Source organism: Tamandua tetradactyla, chromosome 16, assembly GCF_023851605.1.
Source record: "Tamandua tetradactyla isolate mTamTet1 chromosome 16, mTamTet1.pri, whole genome shotgun sequence".
NCBI lineage: Eukaryota > Metazoa > Chordata > Mammalia > Pilosa > Myrmecophagidae > Tamandua > Tamandua tetradactyla.
In genome coordinates this window covers 10880-23026 of record NC_135342.1, presented here as the reverse complement: position 1 = coordinate 23026, position 12147 = coordinate 10880, and the positions used below count along the sequence as shown (strand labels likewise).

At 41.0% G+C, this 12147-nt stretch overlaps 1 pseudogene; it reads left to right on the top strand.

The window, feature by feature from the left end:
- The first annotated feature begins 8864 nt into the window (after window positions 1-8864).
- On the top strand, window positions 8865-11079 carry LOC143660111 (phenylalanine--tRNA ligase beta subunit pseudogene; annotated as a pseudogene).
- The last annotated feature ends 1068 nt before the right edge of the window (window positions 11080-12147 follow it).

Genomic DNA, 12147 nt, shown 5'->3' with positions numbered 1-12147 from the left:
ATTCAACGCTGTACAAGAAGCTCTAGCTAGAACAATCAACCAGGTAAAAAGAAATAGAAGGCATCCAAACTGGAAAGGAAGAAGTAAAATTTTCATTATTTGCTGATGGTATGATACTATACTTGAAAAATGCTGAGAAATCTACATCAAAGTCACTTGAGCTAATAAAAAATTCAGCAAGGTGGCAGGATTTATAATTAATGTGCAAATATCAGTAGTGTTTCTATACACAAACAATGATCTTAACTGAGGAGTCAGTTGAGGAAAAAAATCCATGCAAAATAGCAACTAAAAGAATCAAGTACCTAGGAATGAACTTAACTAAGGATGTAAAGGACTTGTACACAGAAAAGTACATAACATTGATAAAAGAAATCAAAGAAGATTAATTAAGTGGAAAGACATTACTTTCTCATGGATAGGAAGGTTAAATATAGTTAAGATGTCAATTCTACCCAAATTGATGTGTAGATTCAGCACAGTGCCAATCAAAATTCCAAAAACCTGGTATTTCTCTCAACTAGATGCCCACCAGAGAAGACACAGAAATGAGAGCCCATTTGTTTTTGCCAAGTGTCACAAGGGTTTCTACCAGACATCAGATCTACATGTGCACCAGAAGATTCACACAGCAGAGAAGCCCTTCACGTCCAGCACGTGTGAAAAGGGCTTTAGCCCTAAACCAACCTGCAGGCTCATTAGGGCTCTAAGTGTGCTCCCTCTGCCAGAGAAGCTACCACCAGCCCTCCACCTTCCACCGCCACCTGCAGACCCGCCAGAGAACTAACCTCAAAGGTGACACTATGCTGCCAGGAGCTGCCCCAGCTGCTGTCCCCACCCAAGATATATTGTATAATTATCTGGATCCAAATCTTAACGCTAGCCTAAGCCAAACTCTAACCAACAGCCAATCACCAATGCCTGCCGAACCTTCATGCTGCACCTAACTCTGAGACTAATACCGACGTGAACGTAATCTGTCTCAAAAAAAATGAGCAAAATTAACATCCGCACACATTTCAAAGCATTTTTCATGGAAAACACCACTGCAAACTAATGCTACCCAGTAAAATAGGAGACCCGTTTGTACACGTATTTTGAGAGCTCATTGACTTACCAGCGCCATTCTCTTTCGAGCAGTTTTGTCAGAGAAAAACGGCATTTCTGGGAAGCACTCACGTACAGCAAAGGAAACCATTACCTAAACATGTTTGGAAAATTTAGAATCTTCCTGGTTCCATTCACTGGTATAAGATTTTTTAACAAAACTGCAATGTTTCAGAGCACCCTCACTTTCACTTAATTTAAATGTGACATTTATGCCACCACAAACACAGAGACTGAAACACCGTAGAACCCACGCCAGCACAAATCCCTACCTCCAAATCCGGTCCGAAATTTGACCCGAAGCTCGACTTCAACCTAAACCCTCACACTAACTCTAACCCTAAACCTAACCCTAATCCTACACCCAACCCTACCTCCATCCCGAACCTGTACCTAACCGAAACAGCAACCCCAACCCTAAACCGAACCCTCAAATTTGTAGCAATCCTAAACACAAACACACCCCTAAACTTAACCCTACACCAATCTAACCCTAACCCTTACTCTAACCCTAAACTTGGCCCCAACCCGACCACCAACCCTAGCCCAAACCCTAAACGCAAACCCCACACCAACCCTAAACCCAACCCTCAAATTTACTCCGAACCTGCACAAAAACACAGCTGTAAACTTAACCCTAATCCCAACCCCAACCCTGACGCTAACCCTAACCCTACCTCCATCCTACCACCAATCATGGCCAAAAACCTGACCCCAACTCCAACACAATCCTTGACTTTTGACCAACCCTGCACCAAACCACAGCCCTAAATTTAGCCCTAACACCAGCACTAAGCCTAAGCCTAAGCCTAACCCTAACCCTAAACCTAGACCCAAACCCACCACAAACCCTTGCCTGAGCCCTAATCCCAAACCCAAGGCCAACCCTAAGCACAACCCTCAGCTGTATACTGACCCTGCACCCAAATGCAGCCTGAAACATAACCCTATCCCCAACCTCACTCTAACCCTAACCCTAACCTTAACCCTGACACTGACACAAGCCTTCACATCATTTGTTTCAGAAACTGAGAAATGGGCCTGGTCCACAGGCGACCATACTTATTTTTAGGTTAAAATGGTGTTGTCCTGGATTTTTCCAGGTTTTCGACGTATAGTATCATATCGTCTGCAAACAGTGATAGTTTTACTTCTTCCTTTCCAATTTTGATGCCTTGTATTTCTTTTTCTTGTCTAATTGCTCTGGCTAGAACCTCCAACACAATGTTGAATAATAGTGGTGATAGTGGACATCCTTGTCTTGTTCCTGACCTTAGGGGGAACATTTTCAATTTTTCCCCATTGAGGATGATATTAGCTGTGGGTTTTTCATATATTCCCTCTATCATTTTAAGAAAGTTCCCTTGTATTCCTATCTTTTGAAGTGTTTTCAGCAGGAAAGGATGTTGAATCTTGTCAAATGCCTTCTCTGCATCAATTGAGATGATCATGTGATTTTTCTGCTTTGATTTGTTGATATGGTGTATTACATTAATTGATTTTCTTATGTTGAACCATCCTTGCATACCTGGGATGAATTCTACTTGGTCATGATGTATAATTCTTTTAATGTGTTGTTGGATACGATTTGCTAGAATTTTATTGAGGATTTTTGCATCTATATTCATTAGAGAGATTGGTCTGTAGTTTTCTTTTTTTGTAATATCTTTGCCTGGTTTTGGTATGAGGGTGATGTTGGCTTCGTAAAATGAATTGGAAACGACATATCAGATAAAGGTCTAGTATCCAGAATTTATAAAGAGATTGTTCAACTCAACAACAAAAAGACAGCCAATCCAATTACAAAATGGGAAAAAGACTTGAACAGACACTTCTCAGAAGAGGAAATACAAATGGCCAAAAGGCACATGAAGAGATGCTCAATGTCCCTGGCCATTAGAGAAATGCAAATCAAAACCACAATGAGATATCATCTCACACCCACCCGAATGGCCATTATCAACAAAACAGAAAATGACAAGTGCTGGAGAGGATGCGGAGAAAGAGGCACACTTATCCACTGTTGGTGGGAATGTCGAATGGTGCAACCACTGTGGAAGGCAGTTTGGCGGTTCCTCAAAAAGCTGAATATAGAATTGCCATACGACCCAGCAATACCATTTCTGAGTATCTACTCAAAGGACTTAAGGGCAAAGACACAAATGGACATTTGCACACCAATGTTTATAGCAGCATTATTTAAAATTGCAAAGAGATGGAAACAGCCAAAATGTCCATCGACAGAAGAATGGCTAAACAAACTGTGGTATATACATACGATGGAATATTATGCAGCTTTAAGACAGGATAAACTTATGAAGCATGTAATAACATGGATGGACCTAGAGAATATTATGCTGAGTGAGTCCAGCCAAAAACTAAAGGACAAATACTGTATGGTCCCACTGATGTGAACCAACATTTGAGAATAAACTTGGAATATGTCATTGGTAACAGTGTCCAGGAGGAGTTAGAAACAGGGTAAGATAATGGGTAATTGGAGTTGAAGAGATACAGACTGTGCAACAGGACTAGATACAAAAACTCAAAAATGGACAGCACAATAATACCTAATTGTAAAGTAATCATGTTAAAACACTGAATGAAGCTGCATCTGAGCTATAGGTTTAGTTAGTTTGTTTGTTTTTGTTTGTTTGTTCGTTTTTGGTTTTTTTGTTTTTTTTTTACTATTATTATTACTTTTATTTCTTTTCTCTATATTAACATTCTATATCCTTGTCTGGTGTGTCACTAGTTCTTCTAAACCGATGCAAATCTACTAAGAAACGATGATCATGCATCTATGTGATGATGTTAAGAATTACTGATTGCATATGTAGAATGGTATGATTTCTAAATGTTGGGTTAATTTCTTTTTTTTTCCATTAATTAATAAAAAAAAAATGAAGCCACCCCATAGGGGGAGGGGGAGTGACTGCCTAACGGGTACAGAATTTCATTTTGAGGTGATGAAAATGTGCTGGAATTAGATAGTGGTGTCGGCTGCACAATATTGTGAATATACAAAAAACCAACTAAACTATATGCTTTTAAATAGTTAAAATGGCAAATTACATGTTACGTGAATTTTACCTCAATTTAAAAAAAAAAACACTTCCCCTCCTGCAAAGCTTTGAATGGACCTGTCTGCAGCTCATTGTCCTGAGGCAGCTCCATCTGGCTGGTGGGGGCTGGGCCAAGGGAAAGCAGAAGGGATCTGGAGTAGACAACAAGAAGAACTAACACCACAATGGCTGAGAAATCTGACCTGCTCTGCCCCAGGGGACCCAGGGCGCTTCCTCCAGAGGGAAGTAGTGAAGAGAGCTATGTGGGGACACCTCTTCCTAACCAGGCCGGAGGCTCCCAGCAAGAAGGAAGATAACTGTTATTACAGAGCCTGGGGCAGGAGGAAGGGGCTGGGTTGTGACCGGGCCCTGGGCGAGTGCATTCCTCTCTCAGGCTAACCCACAGAACAAGAGTTTGGGCCAGAGCTTCAGACCCTCCACCGATGGGATCAGTGTGAGGGGGTCCCATGAAGCCCCGCAGGGCTGAAAACCCTTCTTTCCAGGAAGATGCACTGGCCCATGGAGAAAAAGAGTTATTGACGGCCCCAAAGAAAGCAATAGCAGCTGAAGTTTTGTTCTGCATTGCTTTGCCCTAAGAGGGGCACAGAAAGGGCTAAATGTGCCCAACTGTTCCACCAGGAACAGATATCGTTCGTACCCGCAGACATTGGCAAGTGTTCAGAGAGACCAGAACTTTTATTTGGGGTGGATGGTAAAGATCAGCGGGTTGCCCACATGTGCAAGCCTCTCCTGTGAGAAGAAAAGGGACTTCCTGCTTTTACAGAGTCCTGCCTGAGTCCCAAAAGCTGCTTGAACCTCGGGGAAGCTCCCAGGATCCCCAGACCTCCCCCTAAGCTGAACACTGTCAGTGTGTGTCCAGGTCCCCTGAGTTGCAGGCTCCTCCAGGGTCAGCCCCCATCCTGGCCAGTTTCAGAGCGAGAAGACGAGGAGGAAAGCGGGGAGGGGTCAAGGATGCCAGCTAGGCTGTGAAAGGATTTGGAGGAAGGAAGCAATCAGAGGAAATCAAAGGAAAAGTGTGGAGAGAGGAACACTGAGAGGCAAAGGACTCAGCAGGTTCTAAGGCAGTTATGCTGAGAGTGGGTGTTTAGGCTGCGTGAGCCCCCCAGAGACTGCTTATCATGCCCCAGTGAGAGAGGGTGAACCCCAACTTTCTCGCACTCCCTGTGGCAAATGTGGAGCCTTAATTTCTGTGAACTACTGTTCTAAACTTTTTGGAAAGATGACCCCTTTACAGTCTTAAAAATTATTGAGGGTCCCAAAGAGCTTTTATTCAGGTGGGTTGTATCTATCAATTATTATCATATTAGGAATTCAAACTGAGAACATTAAAAATAATTTCATAATTCACTTTAAAGTAACAATAAACCTTTGGGATGAACATAAATGGCATATTTTATGAAAAAATAACTATAATTTCCAAAACAATGGAAAAGAATGAGAAGAGTGGTATTGTTTTACATTTTTGCAAATTTCTTCAATGCCTAGGTGAATTGGCCTGACTAGTCCTGCATTAAATCTATTGGTATGTGTTGTTTTAGTTGAAGTCTTTAAAGAAAATCCAGCCAGGTACATATATGGGGAAGGAGGCACATTTTAATAAACTTTTAGATAATTATGGCTATCCTTCTTTGATATTACACCAAAACTCAACAAGTGGTATTTCTTTTTTTAAACTTATTTATTAATTTAAAAAATTAAGAACAAACAAAAACATTAGCGTATCATTCCATTCTACATATATAATCAGTAATTTTCAATATCAACAAGTGGTATTCTTAAAGGTTAGCTGCAATGCAAAACCTGAAACCAGATCAATGAATCTTTTGTACTCTAATACATTAAAATTTGTTACTCTAAAAAAAAATGGCGTTGTCCAACATATCTCACCTTATTCTTGCTGAAAAAGTCTGTGAACGGGTTTGTAGAACTGAGTGACATTCTGGCTCCATTCATATTGATGCACGTCTTGCGGGAAAACTAGCATTTTCACAGAAAACTCAACAATTGCTATGCAAATCCCTTACCTAATGCTGTTTTGAAAGCTAAGGGGCTTATGGATCCATCTGCTTCAGTGCACTTTTTGGACTGAAAGTACTTTCTTCAGAGAACACCAGCCTTAATCTAACCTACACCTAACACTAGTACTCCCTGTTAATGTACAACGACCTCAAAACCGACAACCAACACAAACCTACACCAAGCTTCTCACCTATCTCAATCACACCCTAAGCAGAATCCAAATCCTAACCCGAGCCGAAGCCGAACGCTAACCCACAACCAACCACCAATGCTTGCCAAAACTTCACCCTGCACCTAACCCTGAGCCTAACACGACCATGAACATAATCTGTCTCAAAAAATGAGCAATATTGAAAGCTCATCCAGGAGTTCCGGGTCAAGGTGGCGGCTTAACAACGTGCACATTTTAGTTCGTCCTCCAGAACAACTACTAAATAAACAGAAACAGTACAGAACAGCTCCCGGAGCCACGATAGTGACCAGACACACAGCGTACCCCAGTCTAGACCAGCTGGACCGGCTGTGAGCACCCCCCCAGAACCGTGAGTTCCCAAAGCTGCAGCAGCCAGTTCCCCTCCCCCATAGGCCACTTCCCAGAGGGGAAAGGAAAGGACTTTACCAGCAGCAGGGACTGGGCACAATCAAACGCCAATTGTGGAACTAATTAACAAATTCTGACTACTAAAAATAGGCCCCCAGCTTAGGTGAACCTGATCAAAGTGGAGGTTGCTCATTTTTGCCCCGGTGCCAAGGGGGCAGGACTGACAGAAAAAGGGGGGGAAAAAAGAAGGAAACAGAGGTTTTTGTGGCTGTGTATCTACAAAGGCTTGACTGCCTCTGGATACAGTGGCAGGACTTTTCAGGCTGCAACTGCCCCAGGCATAGGCAGAAGTGAGCTCTTTTGGAGGCTTATCTGGAGCTTGTGCCTTCCCCAGGGGAGGGGTGAAGCCCCACCCAGGTGGAATCCCTACATCAAGGATTTCAGACACCAGGGCTTGGTAATTTGAAGCCATTAAAACCAGCCTACAACCTCTCCTCTGTCTCCACCACAGCCCCAGCAGGGAGGGTCTGCCAAAGTTAAAGGTACCGAATCATCTTATGCTGGTGGGACCTGCAGTCAGACAAGCACCACATACTGGGCAGGATAAGAAAAACAGAGTCCAGAGACTTCACAGGAAAGTCTTTCAACCTGCTGGGTCTCACCCTCAGGGAAAACCAATGCAGGTGACTCTTTCCTCCTGATAGGAGGCCAGTTTGGTCTGGGAAAATCTGGCTGGGGTCTATAATATCTAAGTAAACCCTCCTAAGTGTGTGTGGGGGAAAGGCACCACACAAGCAGGGCAAGAAACAAGAAAACAAGAACTGAAAAATTCTACTCTGTTAAACAAAACTTAAGCTAAAGGTTCAGATAAAGCTGAACGGAATGTCAAAGAACAGATAGACAACAAATTCATCCAGCAAGAAAACCCTAGATAAAAGAAGTGAAAGCAATCTCCAGAATAAACTAATTAAGGTAATTAAATGCCTAGACACCAGCAAAAAATAACAAATCACACTAGGAAAATTGAAGATATGGCCCAGTCAGAGAAACAAACCAACAATTCAAATGACATACAGGAGCTGAAACAATTAATTCAGAATATACGAACAGACATGGAAAACCTCATCAAAAACCAAATCAATGAATTGAGGGAGGATATAAAGAAGGCAAGGAAAGAACAAAAAGAAGAAACTGAAAGTCTGAAAAAACAAATCACAGAACTTATGGGAATGAAAGACACAGTAGAAGAGATGAAAAAAACAATGGAAACCTACAATGGTAGATTTCGAGAGACAGAACATAGGATTTCCATAACTGGAGGACGGAACATCTGAAATCTGACAAGAAACAGAAACTATAGGGGAAAAAATGGAAAACTATGAGCAGGGACTCAGGGAATTGAAAGACAATATGAAGCGCATGAATATACATGTTGTGGGTGTCCCAGAAGGAGAAGAGAAGGGAAAAGGAGGAGAAAAACTAATGGAAGAAATTATCACTGAAAATTTCCCAACTCTTATGAAAGACCTAAAATTACAGATCCAAGAAGGGCAGCATACCCCAAAGAGAATAGATCCAAATAGACATACTCCAAGACATTTAATAATCAGAATGTCAGAGGTCAAAGAGAAAGAGAGGATCTTGAAAGCAGCAAGAGAAAAGCAATCCATCACATACAAGGGAAGCCCAATAAGACTATGCACAGATCTCTCAGCAGAAACCATGGAGGTGAGAAGACAGTGGGATAATATGTTTAAATTATTAAAAGAGAAAAACTGCCCGCCAAGAATTCTATATCCAGCAAAATTGTCCTTCAAAAATGAGGGAGAAATTAAAACATTTTCAGACAAAAAATCACTGAGAGAATTTGTGACCAAGAGACCAGCTCTGCAAGAAATACTAAAGGGAACACTAGAGACAGATACGAAGACAGAAGAGAGAGGTGTGGAGAAGAGTGTAGAAAGGAAGACTATGAGTAAAGGTAAAAAGAAGGAAAATTAGATATGACATACAAAATCCAGAAGGCAAAATAGTAGAAGAAAGTACTACCCATGCAGTAATAACACCGAATGTTAATGGATTAAACTCTCCAATCAAAAGACATAGTCTGGATGCCGACTGTCAGCGTGAAGCAGGATCTGCTCTTCCAAGCCTTGGGCCGGACATACACCAATGAAGAATTTGATGAACTATGTTTTGAATTTGGTCTGGAACTTGACGAAATTACTTCTGAGAAGGAAATTATAAGTAAGGAACAAGGAAATGAAAAGGCTAAGGGGGCCTCTGATATAGTTCTTTACAAAATTGATGTTCCCGCCAATAGATATGATCTCCTGTGTCTGGAAGGATTGGTCCGAGGACTTCAAGTCTTTAAGGAAAGGATAAAGGCCCCAGTCTATAAACGGGTGATGCCTAATGGAGAAATCCAGAAATTAATTATCACAGAAGAGACAGCTAAAATCCGACCTTATGCTGTAGCAGCAGTTCTTCGAAATATAAAGTTTTCTAAAGATCGATATGACAGCTTCATTGAACTTCAGGAGAAATTGCATCAGAATATTTGCAGGAAAAGAGCATTGGTTGCTATTGGCACCCATGATTTGGACAGTTTGTCTGGCCCGTTTACTTATACTGCAAAGCGTCCTTCAGATATTAAATTCAAGCCTCTAAATAAGACAAAGGAGTATACAGCCTGTGAACTAATGAACATATACGAGACTGACAACCACCTTAAACAGTATTTGCATATCATTGAGAATAAACCACTATACCCAGTTGTTTGTGATAGCAATGGTGTCATCCTTTCAATGCCTCCAATCATCAATGGGGATCATTCCAAAGTAACAGTAAAGACTAGAAATATATTTATTGAATATACAGGAACTGACTTTACAAAGGCAAAAATAGTCTTGGATATTATTGTCACCATGTTCAGTGAATATTGTGAGAATCAATTTACGGTTGAAGCAACTGAGGTAGTTTTTCCTAATGGAAAATCATATACCTTTCCAGAACTGGCTTACCGAAAGGAGATGCTGAGAGCTGATCTAATTAACAAAAAAGTTGGAATCAGAGAAACTCCAGAAAACCTTGCAAAGCTTCTGACCAGAATGTATTTAAAGTCAGAAGTCATAGGCGATGGGAATCAAATAGAGATTGAAATCCCTCCAACCAGAGCTGACATTATCCATGCATGTGATATTATAGAAGATGCAGCTATTGCTTATGGATATAATAACATTCAGATGGCGCTCCCGAAAACGTACACCATAGCTAATCAATTTCCCCTTAATAAGCTCACAGAACTTCTTAAGACATGACATGGCAGCAGCTGGATTCACTGAAGCCCTTAACTTTGCTTTGTGCTCCCAAGAAGATATTGCTGATAAACTCGGTTTGGATATCTCTGCAACAAAGGCAGTCCACATAAGTAACCCTAAAACAGCTGAATTTCAGGTGGCGCGCACTACCCTACTTCCTGGCCTTCTAAAGACAATGGCAGCAAATCGGAAGATGCCCCTACCTCTGAAGCTGTTTGAAATCTCTGATATTGTAATAAAAGATTCCAGCAGAGATGTAGGTGCAAGAAACTATAGGCATCTCTGCTGTTTATTACAACAAGAACCCTGGGTTTGAGATAATCCATGGGCTGCTGGACAGAATTATGCAGCTGCTAAATGTGCCTTCTGGTGAAAAGAAGGGGGGATATGTGATCAAAGCATCAGAAGGCACTGCTTTCTTCCCCGGGCGATGTGCTGAGATCTTTGCCAGGGGTCAAAGCATTGGGAAGCTCGGGGTCCTTCATCCTGACGTTATCAACAAATTTGAACTAACCATGCCCTGCTCCTCCCTGGAAATCAATATTGAACCCTTTTTGTGAACTCAGTCTCAGTTGTAAGGTATCCCCACCCTCCCACAGTGTCCTTCAGCCCTCCTCCACAGGGAACATCCATTTGGGCTTTAATGTTTAATAAAGTAGAAAACACTGTCTGGCTCCATTGGTAGGTAGCACCATTTCCCTGTATTAGTCCAGCTTGTGCACTATTTCAATGTGGTATCAGTGTGCAGGAAACTTCATTGTTGGGCAGAAGCCCAGCAGAGGGTGACAGAAATGGACTAGCTAAGTGTGGGATCAGCTTTGAACATCAGAATTGCTTCTTAGACATCAGAGCTTCATACTGTAACTGACTGCTCTTGCATAACAGGATGCCATTCTTTTCCTTAGTGCATGAAACAAGATAATTGATTAGAGCACATATTGAACAAGTATGAACATAACTAAGGGTTTCGCTTTTATTTCCTACATTTGACCTGTGCTTGTCATTGGGTAACAATAAAGTAACACTATTTTTAGAAAAAAAAAAGACATATTCTGGCAGAATGGATTAAAAAACAGGACCCATCTATATGCTGTCTCTACTCTAAGGACATGAGGCCAAGGACACAAATGGACATTTACACACCAATGTTTATAGCAGCATTATTAACAATTACCAAGAGATGGAAACAGCCAAAATGTCCATCAACAGACAGTTGGCTAAACAAACTGTGACATTTACATAAGATGGAATATTATGCAGCTGTAAGACAGAGTAAAGTTATGAAGTATGTAACAACATGAATGGACCTTAAGGACATTATGCTGAGTGTGATTAGCCAGAAAAAAAAGGACAAATACTGTATGGTCTCACTGATATGAACTGACATTAGTGAATAAACTTGGAATATTTCCTTGGTAACAGAGACCATTAGGAGATAGAAATAGGGTAAGATATTGGGTAATTGGAGCTGAAGGGATACAGATTGTGCAATAGGACTGAATATAAAAACTCAGAAATGGACAGCACAATATTACCTAACTGCAATACAATTATGTTAAAACACTGAATGAAGCTGCATATGAGAATGATAAAGGGGGGATGGCTGGTGCATAAATGAAATCACAAAGAAAGATAGATGAGAAAGATTGAGATGGTGTAATCTAGGAATGCCTAGAGTGTATAATGATAGTGACTAAATGTACAAATTTAAAAATGTTTTTGCATGAGGAAGAACAAAAGAATGTCATTACTGCAGTGTGCTGAAAATAGATGGTACTTAATATTTTAAAATTTCAACGAATGTGTGAGACTAAAGCAAAAAATGTTTATTTGGTACAAATCTATTCTTTGACTAGTGCATCTCCTAATATAACTTATGTAGATGGTTGAACACCATAAATACATGAAAATTTGTATAGGAAATGAGATTTTGTTGGTTTGTCCAGGTGATGCCCTGATGAATCCCAGAGTGATTTGATCAGTGAGTGGAAAAGTATTTGCAAAGTCCCCTTTGGGGAATGGTGAGAATGGGGAAAAACTCAACTTCCCCAAGTTGAATTCTTGATATTCTCAC